Consider the following 15126-nt stretch of genomic DNA (forward strand, 5'->3'; position numbering starts at 1 on the left):
TCATTTTAGACCTACTATGCAGCAACCTCAATCAGCTGCAGACTACATCAGAACTAACTTGGAGGTATTTGCCAAAGACATCCACCCCATGGACCAGATCGAGCTACACAAGCAAACAGGGGAGATGCTCTATTCTACATTGGCTGATAAAACTCTATTAGCACACGGCTTGCAGAATTCTCTACACAACATTACTGCCCAGTTAGAATTAGAGAAGGCTTCATCTCAAGCCAAGGACAACAGAATCAAGTCCTTGGAAGAAATTATTATAGAGCTAGGACATGACCCAAATGATCCTAAGGGTGTGTATGCATTGATGAAGAAAAAATATGAGGATATAGCAGGTTTGAGAAAACAGATCAAAATACCACCTGCCCATCACCCTCAGACTGAAGGGGTTGCGAAAAAAAAGAAAGATCAAGATGTGGTAGCTCTACTCTTGACCTTACATAAGAGATTGGTGGAAACAGAGGGCGCCTTGGAGGTGGAATTAAAGGAAAAACAAGGAGAATTACCAACTCAGCCAGCACAAACATCTACAGCCATTGAAAATGTGCCTCTTGTAACTACTTCAGCAGGTCCTTCCATTGGACAAACATTAGAGGCAGGCCCTTCAGGCTCAGCACCAGCTCCAGAAGCAACAGCACCAACAACAACATCAGAACAGGTACCCAACCTTGACATGCAAAATATGAGGAAAGAAGTAGAGGCTCTTTAAGCACAGATGGCAGAACTAAAGGTGGCTAAAGAGAAATTGGCTACGCTGGAAGAAAAATATGACAAATCAAAGCAGAATATAGCTGAAAGAACAAGAGAGGTAAGGGCTCTTGAAAAAAAGGATAAAGGAGTTAGAAAAAGAGCTTACTCTGGACAAAACTATAAGTGAAATCAAGAAGATTCTATGGGATAACATTGGTAAATCCATTATAGATCAATGGCAGTCCATTGAAACTATCCATGAGCAAATGGATCTCCTAAACAGGGCAAAAGCAGAAGGTCAAAGAACCTAGGCATCCTTGGGAAGTATGCCTGAAATAGCCAACAGAATGATTCAAGTGCTTAACAACCGCACCGGCCTTCAGCTAGCAGGAATGGGTATCAGAGACAGGACTAATACCATATTACTAATAAAGAGGGTGCTTACCTTGAGGAACTATGTGCAAACATTGGACAGACGATGTCAAGAAATGCAGACAGAGGTAAATGAATTCATTGCAAAAATCACTGCATTGCATAATAGAGGTCTTCCCAGCTTGGTAACTAGTGCACGAAGTTTGTTATCACATTAAAATTCTGCCAAGAGGGTCAACAATTATGCAACAAATCAAATAACAGCATCTGCTAGCAGTCCAGAGGAAGCAGGGCTCCCATCTGGGCAAACTCTCTATGAGAAATTGGAGAATTTGTTTTTTATTGAGCATGAGATCAAGCACCTTTTTGAAGCACCTCCAAATTACTACAAATATACGGAAGCTAATGAGACTCTGATTAAAATACAGAGACACCAATTGCCTACTGAAGATTGGTGGAGAGGCATGATAGAAACATTGCTCTGAGAAATCAAATCTGGAAGAGCAGCTGAATGACAAAAATGATGACTAGGCACCAATGGATGATTACAAGTGATGCAACCACAACAGCAGCATCGTGGCAAAGCAGCAAGAAAGAAAAGACTTCCGAAATGAATGCAAATCAGTCGGCAGGCCCAGTTGGTTCCAAAGTCAAGGATCTCTGACAAAGATAAACAACTGTTTATTAATCCTTTAATAGCAATAACTTTTTGTAGCTACTATTCGTAGAAAGTTGGTAAGAAAGTTATGAGTTAATGACTCATCTTTCACATATTTTATGAAACATTTATGTATATATACCCCCTCGCATAACTTATTTGGGGTTGTTGATTTTTCTTCGGAAGAGCTACACTGTAATTACAGACTTTGAATACAAGAAGATGATGAAGTTCCTGAAATTATGCATTGTTTGATGTGTTATGATGAGATTTCTTGCTGCTGCAGGATTCCCGCAATAAGTTTTCTAAACCGTGTCTTTATATTCTCTTCGCTTACAAAACCCGCATATGCTATATGTTTAATGGTCTTAGCATCAGAGAAAAGGAATAGTTCAGGATTTGTTTATTAAACACCCTAAGCTCAATATCTACTGTTAATTGTGTTTTCTTCAGAATTAGTTATGAATGTGAAATTCTTAATTGACATTTACACTGAATCTTTCATAGTAAATACTATTCAGGAATTCTGAGTTGCTCCTGAGCAATATTTCATTTCCCCACCTCACCAGCATAGTGAAAGAACCTTAATTGCCTCTCATTGACTGATTGCAATCCATATTTCCCAAATATGAAGGTTGTTTCATGAATGCCCATCTGGCTCTATAGTATCTTCATTCTCACCAAACACCTCAAGCAACAAACCATCACCGACTCCAATGCCCAATGGAATAAAACCCTCTGAACATTGCATTACAGCTGTTAGAAGATATCATTCAACCAAACTTTAAACAAAATTCAGTGCATCATAACTAGCCTAAAATTCCCAAAACAAAGCTAAATCAGAAAGAGAGAGCCCTCTCTGATTGCAGGTGGGCTAGAACCTATAATCCAAATATTGGCTAGTGGTTACCTCGGCCGTGGCTTAGGAGTCAAAGGGAACAACCTGAGTGATAACATAAATGGTGACTCCACTGGGAACAGAACGAGTTTTTCAACAGCTGTCTGCTTTAGATAGCTATTCCAGAATTTGAGCAGTTCCTTGATACTTCTAAAAATATTCTCAAAAATACCAAAAACAAATTTGGAAGCTGGCTCCTAAAAAGAGAATCAGGCATACCAAGTCAAATCCTGACCCAAATCCTCCACCTATTTTCGATAATCCTAATTTGATTCCCAAGGTTCTTAGGAACCAAAAGTGAACCAGAAGAATTTGCTGATTCCAGCCCTGAGGCAGTTCAGTAAAGTTATATCCCAACCCCTGCTAAACCATCAGTTCATCCTCTCATAACCCAGTCTTCCCCCTCTTCCTCATCCACTTACCAAAACATACTATTCACACCTCCATCCAATACACAAACCACTATTGTTGTCCCTGTTGTTCCAGTTGTTCCCCCTTCTACCTGTTGTCCCATTAATCCCTGTAAATATGGAAAATCGTTATGCCCCCCTTCAGCTACCTGGTAATCCTAGGGCTATGCCTCAGGACTACCAAAGTAAGATCACTTATTTTGATGCAACCAGTACATATACTGCCTTACATCATACCAAGAAAATGCAAGATTACTTTGAAAACTATGAAATAGACGATGATGATGTGAGAATGAAAATTTTTGTCCAAAGCTTAACAGGTGCAGTAAGAACTTGGTTCAGAGAACTTGCTGCAAATTCCATACCCAATTCGGCTACTCTTTATCAATCCTTCCTGAACAGATGGGAAAAGAAAAAGGACCCTCTACATATTTTATCTAAGTATGACACTATAAGGAGAGACCCACAAGAGACTGTCCTAAATTATTGTGCCAGATTTAACAATGTTTATGATTCCATTTCTCAAAATCTTAGGCCTCCACCTGATTTAGCCTTAATCAAATTCCTGGATGGGTTTGATGCTGATATGGCATATCAACTAAGGGAGAGAGCCCCTGCAACCCTGGCAGACATGCAAAACATAGCTGTAAGTGTAGAGGCAAATCTGATTGCCAAAAGATATCGGGAAAGAGCTGAAAGAAGGACCACTTTTAAGGAAGAACCCTCAGCATTTGAGCAAAAGATAGATGCAATCATCAAAGGCATGGACAGACTTGGGGACAGGGTAGAAACAATACAAAGAAAATCATCATGGGAAGGTCAACCCAGTACTGCTAGAAACCCAAATTTTAGAAAAAATCAGAATCCAAATGCTGGAAGGGCTGATCCCGACCAGCACATTATACTCCCTTTTCAAGAAAATTTCGCTGAGGCCTCAACATCTAGTGAACCTACCGAGGATCCTCACATCAACCTAATGGGTCTAGACAGTGAGCATCAGGTCTTTCTAACAAAATAAGATCAAGAGGCCTATGATTGTAATCAATTTCAAACTAAATCAGGAGAGTCTTTTGACTTTAGGGAAGGCTATGATGCAGCGGTATATGAGGTACATAAACAGTACAAACTAAGGAGTAGAACCATAGATGTATCTGAACCTTTTAAACCAAAGGACAGTAAGCAGCCAAAAAAGAACAAGGATAATTCTGTCCTTCCACAATCCGCTGCTAACTCAAACCCCCATACCACAGAAGTCACTGTGGAGGATATCTCAGAACAACAGCCCTCTGAAAACCACCCAGCCCCACCCCATCCTTGGAAGGCAAGTTCAAACACTCCCCCTGAGAACAAATTTGGTACCAGTTTTACTCAACGTCATACCAATCATGAAGAAAGGATTATTGAAGATCCAGCTGAAAAGGAAAAATCTGCTGCACCTAATGCCAAGACCCAAATGGAAAAGCCCTTCAACTTGGAAATAGAAATTAGTAAGCTAAAGATAGTTGTTCCTCTTTCTGAATTGGCCAAACATGAAGTGTATAGACAGTAGATCAACAGGTCACTACAAGTATCAGACAATAAAGTTGCTGTGAATGTTCTTGATGACCAATCTGAGTTACTATTTGGTCCTGAGGTGATCGGAAAAACAGCAAATGGAGGGGTTCCACCCTTCTATGTCAGTTTAAACATCCATGACAAGGTTTTACACAATGCAATGTTCGATTCCGGAGCCTCACACAACCTAATAACCAAGTCTGTAATGGAAAAACTCGACCTAGACATCACAAGACCTTACAAAGATCTTTTTTCATTTGATTCAAGCCAAGTTAGGTGTCTAGGCCTAATTAAAGATCTATGTGTCTCCCTCATCCAATACCCAACCAAAACCATTTTGATGGACGTGGTGGTAGCTGACATACCTCCTAAGTATGGTATGCTCTTGTCCAGATCTTGGGCGGCCAAACTTCAAGGATCTTTGAAATTAGACATGTCCTACGCCACCATTTCAGTCTTTGGACAACCAAAGAGATTATATCGTGAAACACTAATGAAATATGTGCTGAGTAGCCAAGAGAAGCCCCAAAACTTCCCAATCTATTCAATACACTCTGATATGGATTCATTTATTCTCTATAATGGTGACATGTGTAGCAAGGCTTATTCTAAACTATTAGTTGTAGCACAGACAGAGGGGTTGAATGAAAAAATTGCCTCTCTAGACCAAAAGACTTTTGATACAGTTGATATGACAAAGAAGGATGATGTATCAAATAACTTGCAAGAAACCAATCTGCCCATGATCCAACTTTCTAAAAATCTCAATCCAAATCTTGATCATCAAACCTTATGGTACTTAGAATTTGATGGCCCTGTAAACAAGTTAGGAGCTGGAGTAGGAGTCTGGATCCACAATATGCAGAATGACCGAGCTGAAGGTCATGCATATAGGTTAAATTTTCGGTGCACAAACAATATGGCTGAGTATGAGGCCCTTTTTATAGGTCTCAAACTCATAAAAAATTTGGGTGCAACCAAAGTTTCAATCTTAGGAGATTCAGATCTCATCATACAACAGATGAAAGGAAACTTTACCACAAATGATCGAAGGTTAAGAGCTTATAAAGGAGCAGCCATCCAAGTACTTAATACCTTCTCAGAATCTCAGTTAACTAAAATTTCCAGAGAGCTCAACTTACATGCTCATAGCTTGGCAACCTTTGCCAGCACTTGCAAGCTACCTTTCAAACCCAATCACACTTTCACTGCTGAAATCAAAAATAGACCTGCAGTCCCGGACAACATCAAGAATTGGCAAGTCTTTGAGAGTGAAAAAAAAATAAACAACTTCCTCACTCTAAAGGAAGAATTTTCAAGCATCGACATTGATACTAGCACTATGGATGACCAACCGCAGGCTCACACAGCCAAGCAAAATATATCAGCTCGAACAACAAATTTGGTTTTGAATCCTACCACCTTTAACAACGAAAATATACAAGAATTGAAGCAAATAGATGTAGATGAAATAGCTGAAATAGAAGCCGAGGTAATTGAGTTAAAGGATAATTTTTTTCCCACAGGTTTAACCCCTTTGGAGGATTTGCTTGATTCAAATGATATCTCAAGAAATTCAAAAATGCAACCACTGAATGCAGAAATTGAATATTGTAACATTGGAACTACAGAAAATCCCAAAATGATAAAATTATCTAAGGCATTACCAGCTGATCAAAGGTTAAAATACATTGAATTGCTTAGAGAGTTCCAAGATATTTTTGCCTGGAGCTATGAGGACCTAAAGTCATATGACACTTCAGTCATTTAGCACACCATACCTTTAAAGGAAAACCAAAAACCTTTCAAACAAAAGCTTAGGACAGTGAACCCAATGCTCCTTCCCCTCATTGAAAAAGAAGTGAAACGTATGTATGAAGCAGGAATCATTGCTCCAATCAGGTTCTCAGAATGGATTTCAAACCTAGTGCCTACTAGGAAAAAGATGGGAGAGATCAAACTCTATGTTGACCTAAGGAATTTGAACAAAGTCTCTCTCAAAGACCATTACCCCTTACCAAAAATGGATCATATCTTGCAAAGGGTAGTGGGAGCCTCTAGGATTTCATTATTAGATGGATTCTCTGGATTTAATCAGATTTTAGTACACCCTGATGATCAAGACAAAACTGCCTTCACAACACCTTGGGGAACTTTCGAGTATGTTAAAATGCCTTTTGGGCTTAAGAATGCAGGGGCCACATTCCAAAGAGCAATGGATATAGCCTTCGCCAAGGAAATCCATGATTTTCTGGTGGTCTACCTGGATGATCTTACTGCCTTTTCAAAATCAGACCAGGAACATTTAGAACATTTGAGACAGGTTTTCTTAATTTGTAGAAAATATGGCATATCTTTGAATCCCAAAAAGTCACTGTTTGGCCTAGAGGAAGGTAAGCTCCTAGGGCACATAATCTCAAGAGATGGTATTAGGATTGATCCGGACAGAATTCAAGCTATCCTTCAGGTTCCCCGTCCAAGAAATATCAAAGAATTACAAGGTTTTTTAGGAAATATTAATTTCTTGAGAAGGTTCATTCCTAATCTGGCCGAGTTAATAAGACTGTTGAATAATATTTTGAAGAAGGATTCTAAGGTCAAATGGACCATGGAAGCTAAACAGGCCTTTGAGGATATCAAAAGAGCATTGATAAAAACACCAGTCCTAACAAGCCCTAGGTTTGATAGAGATTTCATCATTTTTTCCTTTCCATCTGAGCATACAATTGTTGCTGTCCTGTTACAAAAAGATGACCAAGGATGTGAAAAACCCATTGCATTTTTTAGCAGAGCCCTTAGAGATGCCCCCTTAAAATATCAGATTATGGAAAAGCAAGCCTATGCATTGGTAAAGGCCATAAAAGACTTCAGAATCTATATTTTATACTCTCATATAATTGCCTACGTCCCAAATGCAGTGGTTAAGGACATCTTAACCCAAGAGGGAATTGAAGGCAGGAGGGGCAAATGGATTGCCAATATCTTAGAATATGACATTGCAATCAAGCCTACCAAACTGATAAAATGAAAAGGTCTAGCCAAGCTCATGACTGAAACCAATTTTCAAGCCCTTGACATTAATGAACTGGACAACGAAGAGGAGATGGCGACTCCACAAATCAACCAAGCCTTTTTGCAATCTCCCTGGTATGCTGATATATGTTTTGTATTGTTAAACCTGCAAGCTCCTCCATGGTTGTCCAGAACTAAGAAAAGGTTCTTGAAAATGAAAGCATCAAAGTTTTGTATCATAGATAATGTTTTGTTTTGGATAAATCATGAAGGAATATTACTCAAATGTTTATAATATGATGAAACTGACAGTGTCCTTAAGAAATTTCATGCAGGTGACTGTGGAGGACATTTATACTGGAAATCCACAGCTGATAAAATCCTAAGGGCTGGTTTTTATTGGCCCTCCTTGTTTACTAATGTGAGAAAATTTGTAATGTCCTGTCACAAATGCCAAATCTTTGAAGGCAAGAGAAAGTTGTTGCCTTTACCACTCAAGCCTATTTCAACTGAGAGACCATTCCAACAATGGGGTTTAGACTTCATTGGTGAAATCCACCATTCATCCTCTAGTCAGCATAGGTGGATTTTGACTGCTACAGACTATTTTACCAAATGGATAGAAGCCATCCATTGTAGGCAAGCCAATGATTCCATCATTATACAATTTATAAAAACCAACATCTTGTCCAGGTTTGGCTATCCAGATAAAATTATTACAGACAATGCTGCTGCTTTCAAGTCCAAAAAAATGATCAACTTTTGCCATAAATATCATATGACCTTGGGTCATTCCATAGCTTATTATCCGCAAGGCAATGGCCTAGCCGAGTCTTCCAATAAAAGCCTCATCAACATCATTAAGAAATTTTTGGAGGAGAACAAAAAGAATTCGCATAAGAAGCTGGTAAATGCACTCTGGGAAGACAGGTTGACCACCAAAATATCCATTGGCAGAAGCCCATATGAACTTGTTTATGGAATGGAAGCAAGATTTCCTTGATCTTTGGGAATCCCTGTAATCAAGTTGCTGCAAGAGATACAAGCTGAGCCAAATGACATTCAAAGAAGAATCAATCAGACAATTCACCTACCACAAACAAGAGAGGAAGTTTATCAGAGAACCCAAATACTGCAAGAGAAGCTCAAAAGAATATTTGACAAAAGAACCAAAGCTGAAGACTTCTTCATAGGAAGCAAAGTGCTAAGATGGGATTCCAGGAGGGAGGACAAAGGAAAGCATGGTAAATTTGATTCCTTGTGGAAGGGACCATATGTCATTTAGGAGGTACAAGGTAATAACACCTATTTTCTAAAGAGTTTGGATGGCACAAACACTGAGGAAGACCCAGTCAATGGGAGGATGCTCAAGCATTATTTTGACCACCATTGAGGAAACACTACAGGACCACACATTGTACATAAATATTTATATTTTCAGTATGTTTATTTACAGTAGATAGATAAAGGTCCAAGTGAACTTGATTTTGAGAAGGACCAAGGTGCTGCACCATTTTTGATATATATTTTGACCCTGTCATTGGAAAGCAAGAGAAAACACATGGGAACTATCAAGGTGATGAGGAACACTCAGAGAAACAAGTAAAAACAGAGCTGTAATTTTACAACAAATTAGCTTGCAGGCTATTTCATATAAGTTCCTAAAGATTCAGATGAATGGTCTTTAACAAAAGGAGGATTCAGGCTGTAACAAGATTAGGAAAAACAAGGCGATCTGACATGCTGTTCTTGACTTTTCATCTGGAAAAGTCATCCCCAAGTGGAGCCACTGTTAGCCTCCAATACCAATAGGGTTTCATTTTTCATGATTGATAGTGGAAGTGCCAAAAATGTTCATCTTTGTTCACACAAAGGTTCTATTTTTGGGAAGGAGACAGACAGTTAAAAATTGTAAAGAGGGTATGCCTTAAAAGAATAATCAAAAGGCAAGAAAATGAATTGGTCAGAAAAAATAATTGAAATGAACCCCAAAGAAAGACCAGGGAAGTGGCCAACCAAAATGCCACTGCTATCTTGATGGATGGCCCAACAGTTCAAGCTGGGCCATGCCATGTTTTAAATTTCCTATTCTAGACTAGAGAAAGAAAAATCTGTCCAAACAGTTTAAGCTTGGTAGATTGGTAGTTAGGTAGAGAACAAAGGCGCCCAACTTCTTAATCTGGGCCCTTGGAAGTGATAAGGGTAGTTTTAGATAGCAAATTATTTGAAAAGAAAAAGAAAAGATCAATTGAGGGTTTGCAAGTCTAAGTGCACCCTCCCTGAAGTAACAAAAAATGTTAGGAACTAAGATGGGTAGGTAGTCACGAGTTGCCGAAGCCTGATTTCCTTCATGAGTGGGCTTGACAAAGAAAATTTATATCAGCAAGAACAGAACTGTTACTCAGCATTTTGATAACAAAATATGGAAGCATGTCTAACTTCCCCTGTTTTTCCCAGGAAATCTTTTTCTAACATCCCTCTAATGGACCTTGGAATTCACTCAACAATTCCTAGCATCACTTTACCTTTTGTGAAATATTAAGCCAAGGTGTTGGTTTCTATCACACAAGAAAGCCACATTTCTTGTGTAAAATCATTTCTTACTCTCATCTGCTTCTAAATCTAAGTTTACTCCTTAAAACTTAGCTCCTTGTTCCTCTCTCACATGTCCAATTCATATTGACTTCTAACCTTACTATTTAACTCCCTAAGTGTTCCCCTCACCCTACTATTATCATATTTTATACAAAAACCTAAAAATATGTACATACCCCCCCCCCCTTTTGGCATTATAGCCATATATTTTAAAGTTCAGGAAGCATGAGAAATTCTAAGGCTTTCATGTATATTTCTCCAGGCTATGTTTGGGAATTAAATTAACACCTGGTTAATTTAATAACCCTCACCCGCTATACCCTCCATAATGTTAAATTCCCTCGTTTCTGCATCACTTGTGTAAATTTCCCATAAACCCACATTTTCCATTTACCCAAGGTTTTGTTTCTCCGCGCGGTATCAAAAGAAATAATTTTATAACGGTTGGGTCCCGCCGCTATCGTGCTGGCGGCTTGTCCTCCCGTCCGCCGTCGGATCTGGGACCTCCCATTTGACGGTCATCGGGCATTTCAGAGCCCCTCTACTATCCGTCCGTTAGCGTCCGAAAACTGTTAGAGGGTGACGTAGTGCCAGGTACGCGTGCCCATCTGTTATTGGATCAGGCGGCCTCTGACCATTACCAGGCCCGTACCAAAAGCGGTCCGATAATACCGCTTACCATCGTAGCCTTCCCTCCCCTACGTCAGCAGACACACCAACTGACGTTTCACTTTTTATCCATCATGGCCGCTACGTCATCCCTCCACATCAGCCCAGTCATACATCACCACATCATCCCTGCCGTACCCAGGCCCGACCAGTGACATCATGCTGACGTCATTTACCAAAAGGTGCCAAATCCCTTTTTTCCATATATTCACCCAATATCATCGTTTTTTCGTATTTCTATTGGACAATTACCGTGCACCCTTGTATGTTGTTTTACATCGTCTGTCCGCCAACTGCAAAACTCCTGCCCTGAGCTGCTAGTGTTGTAAGTTCATCAACCTCCAACACCGTCGGCCTCAGAGTCCTCAGGTATTTACCTATTTCTTCTGCATACCCTGGTCTTCCAAGTTCATTGTATTAAAAGAAAAGAAAAAAAGCATAAGAACTGCTCAAATTCCTAAGTACTAAGAACCTCCATCTGCTAGCTTAGCCCCAAGTTCATCTGGAGGAGGTCCCATTGTTCAAATTCCGCTGAACTCTCATAGCTTCTTGTGCATTTGCGACTTAAAACCACTAGCAGACAAAGTCCACTGAAAAGGCAGCACTCACTCCCAGCATTGGTTACTTTCACCCTCTCAACAAGTTGTTGCTCCATGTTAGCCCAATTCACCTTCATTCTCATCTCTACAAGTCATCCCATCAACCATAATTTACTGTTCACTGCCAATTTTGCTAAACCAAAGCACAAATTCAACTCAAAGTGAGAACTAAGCAATGGATACCCCTGTGGCATTGAATATTGCACCCCTGAATGCCCCACATAAGAAACTGGAACGGTTGGCCCTTGCTGACCGGGATTATCAAATCAAAGAAACAGTTGAGATAAGTAACAAATATCACATTCAAATTGTTTGTGAGTTGAATAAGAAACACAGGAGTGGTGTTGATGACATAGGTATCTAGGAGTCCAACTTTCCCATTTATTACCTTCCCCAAGTCAATGTGTTCCCATACTTCATCCATCAGTGTTGTGAACACTATGAACCCTCTCAAAGAGCAGTTTTGGGTCCATTTGGGACTATTTTATTTCACATCACCCCTCAATCCATAAATGAGATGCTAAGCTTTGAGCCAACTAAACCTCTGGTGCCCCTTTCTATGAATTTTCTGCTCAAACAAGGTGCCAAGCTGCCCAGTTCAGAGGTCACAAGGATTGGCCAGTTGTTCATGAAGCCAGAATATTAGCCCCGGCAACCTCCTCCTTATCTACATATCTGGTTCAATGAAACAGGGAGAGTGCTAGTGGATATGATATCCTGCATTTTAGGATTCAATACCAGTGAGTTTGTGGATGAAACAACCTTGGTAATGTTATCCATGTTCACTCCAGGACAGCCCCCTGTTATCCAGTATGATTATGCCACATTCATTGCTGAAAAAATTCATGAGCAATTCATGAATTTGGAGTGAGAGAGGGTATTCAAATACACATCCTATATATATCATTTCATATTATACTATCAGCCTGACAGTTTCCCTATTTTCTTAAAAACGCTCGATGCAAAAGGAAATAGGAGGTCAGTGGCATTCTCGACACCAGTCTGTCACCATATCTCTTGCTCTCCATACAACTATTATGAGTTCATTGATCTGTTCATCTATCCAGCCTTGTCTCTACTGCAGAGTTCTCCTCTTCCTAGACTCACCGATGAAATGCAAAAGATCCTCTAGCTTTCAAAGAATTATAGCATTGGAGGTTGGTACTTCTACCAAGACGACACAGTGATTAGAGTATATGGCTGTGAGCTAGCCCCTTACAGACTACCAAAGTATGTTCCCATGAGACTTTTTGCATTAGAATACTTCCAGCACTTTGGAAATGCAAACATGATCGATTTTCATAGCAAAAATAAGAAAGCACAACTGAAAATTAAACACCAAGTGGGTCCATTCATCTTTAATAAAAGGGAAGAAGCTTTGGGAGAAGAAGACAAGATCCTAAAAATCCTCCAACTGAAAACAAGCTTCTATTGGGCACCATATGACCCTAATCATTTCATAAGCCTCAGAAGAATCAAGTATAGGCTTGCTACCTATGATCACTTTATCATTCCACAAATTGAAAAATATGCTAACCAACTAGAGTGGAAAGAAGGCACATTAGTGGAGGACTATCCTGAAGAAGAACTAGCAGAAAGAGAAATTAAAAATTTAGAAAAAGCAGTTGACTTGGAATATTTTGGACAGGTTTGGTCTCCGGCCCCTCGACATCTTTGAGAAAGTGCATCATCCTCCAATGTTCCCCAGCAGTCTGCCAAAGCAACTGGTCAAGCAACAAATATAGCTAAAGGCAAAGAAGTACAATAAGAGGAGTCACTTCCCAATTTGGAGCAGCAAGTAGAGCAGCAAGAAGAAATATCTAAAATGCCTGTCTCCACGAAGCAGCAAAGCCAAGAGCATATCCCTCCAAGGCAGGAGGTGACAGCTGAAACTACAGTCTTACAGAAACCCGCAAACGAGGAAAGAATGAGGAAAAGAGATAGGCAAGAGCAGACTCCTCCTACCACTTCGACAGATCAGCAAGGTGAGAAAAGGCAAAGGCTCATTCCCTTCTTTGAGGAGGAAATGCCTGAAAGACCAACTGATACTATGCTCCCTCCTAGTATCGAAACATCAGCCAGCTCCTTACAGTAAGACCAAGAACTGCAACAAGGAACAGAAGTAAGTTCTTCAAGGCAGCGAACCAAGGCAGATTCTAGCATAAAGAAGCAGTTTACAGACATAAAAGCAAGAAATGAGCCGGTTAGATTCCAGCTCTATAACCAGCTACTCAAAATGGCACCAACCAATCAAGAAAGGCTCATGTCAGCCTATGATATCCAAGAAGGAAAAATGACTCTGTCATTTTAGACCTACTATGCAACAACCTCAATCAGTTGCAGACTACATCAGAACTAACTTGGAGGTATTTTCCAAAGCCATCCACGCCATGGACCAGATCGAGCTACACAAGCAAATAGGGGAGATGCTCTATTCTACATTGGCTGATAAAACTCTATTAGCACACCGCTTGTAGAATTCTCTACACAACACTACTGACTAGTTAGAAATAGAGAAGGCTTCATCTCAAGCCAAGGACAACATAATCAAGTCCTTGGAAGAAATTATTATAGAGCTAGGACATGACCCAAATGATCCTAAGGGTTTGCAGCCATTGATGAAGAAAAAAGATGAGGATATAGCAACTTTGAGAAAGCAGATCAAAATACCACCTACCCATCACCCTCAGACTAAAGGGGTTGCAGAACAAAAGAAAGATCAAGATGTGGTAGCTCTACTCTTGACCTTGTATAAGAGATTGGTGGAAACAGAGGGCGCCTTGGAGGTGGCATTAAAGGAAAAACAAGGAGAATTACCAACTAAACCAGCACAAACATCTACAGCCATTGAAAATGTGCCTCTTGTAACTACTTTAGTAGGTCCTTCCATTGGAAAAACATTAGAGGCATGCCCTTTAGGCTCAGCACCAGCTCCAGAAGCAACAGCACCAACAACAACATCAGAACAGGTACCCAGCCGTGACATGCAAAATATGAGGAAAGAACTAGAGGCTCTTGAAGCACAGATGGCAGAACTAAAGGTGGTTAAAGAGAAATTGGCTACGCTGGAAGAAAAATATGACAAATCAAAGCAGAATATAGCTGAAAGAACAAGAGAGGTAAGGGCTCTTGAAAAAAGGAAAAAGGAGTTAGAAAAAGAGCTTACTCTGGACAAAACTATAAGTGAAATCAAGAAGATTCTATGGGCTAACATTGGTCAATCCATTACAGATCAATTGCAGTCCATTGAAACTATCCATGAGCAAATGGATCTCCTAAACAGGGAAAAAGCAGAAGGTCAAAGAGCCCAGGCATCCTTGGGAAGTATGCCTGAAATAGCCAACAGAATGATTCAAGTGCTTAACAACCGCACATGCCTTTAGCTAGCAGGAATGGGTATCAGAGATAGGACTAATACCATATTACTAATAAAGAGGGTGCTTACCTTGAGGAACTATGTGCAAACATTGGACAGAAGATGTCAAGAAATGCAGATAGAGGTAAATGAATTCATTGCAAAAATCACTACATTGCATAATAGAGCTCTTCCCAGCTTGGTAACTAGTGCAGGAAGGTTGTTATCACATGAAAATTATGCCAAGAGGGTCAACAATTGTGCAACAAATCAAATAACAGCATCTGCCAGCAGTCCAGAGGAAG

Source organism: Pinus tabuliformis, chromosome 1_1 (assembly GCF_031772625.1).
Source record: "Pinus tabuliformis cultivar Carrire ecotype Pingquan chromosome 1_1, CPIR1, whole genome shotgun sequence".
Classification (NCBI taxonomy): Eukaryota; Viridiplantae; Streptophyta; class Pinopsida; order Pinales; family Pinaceae; genus Pinus; species Pinus tabuliformis.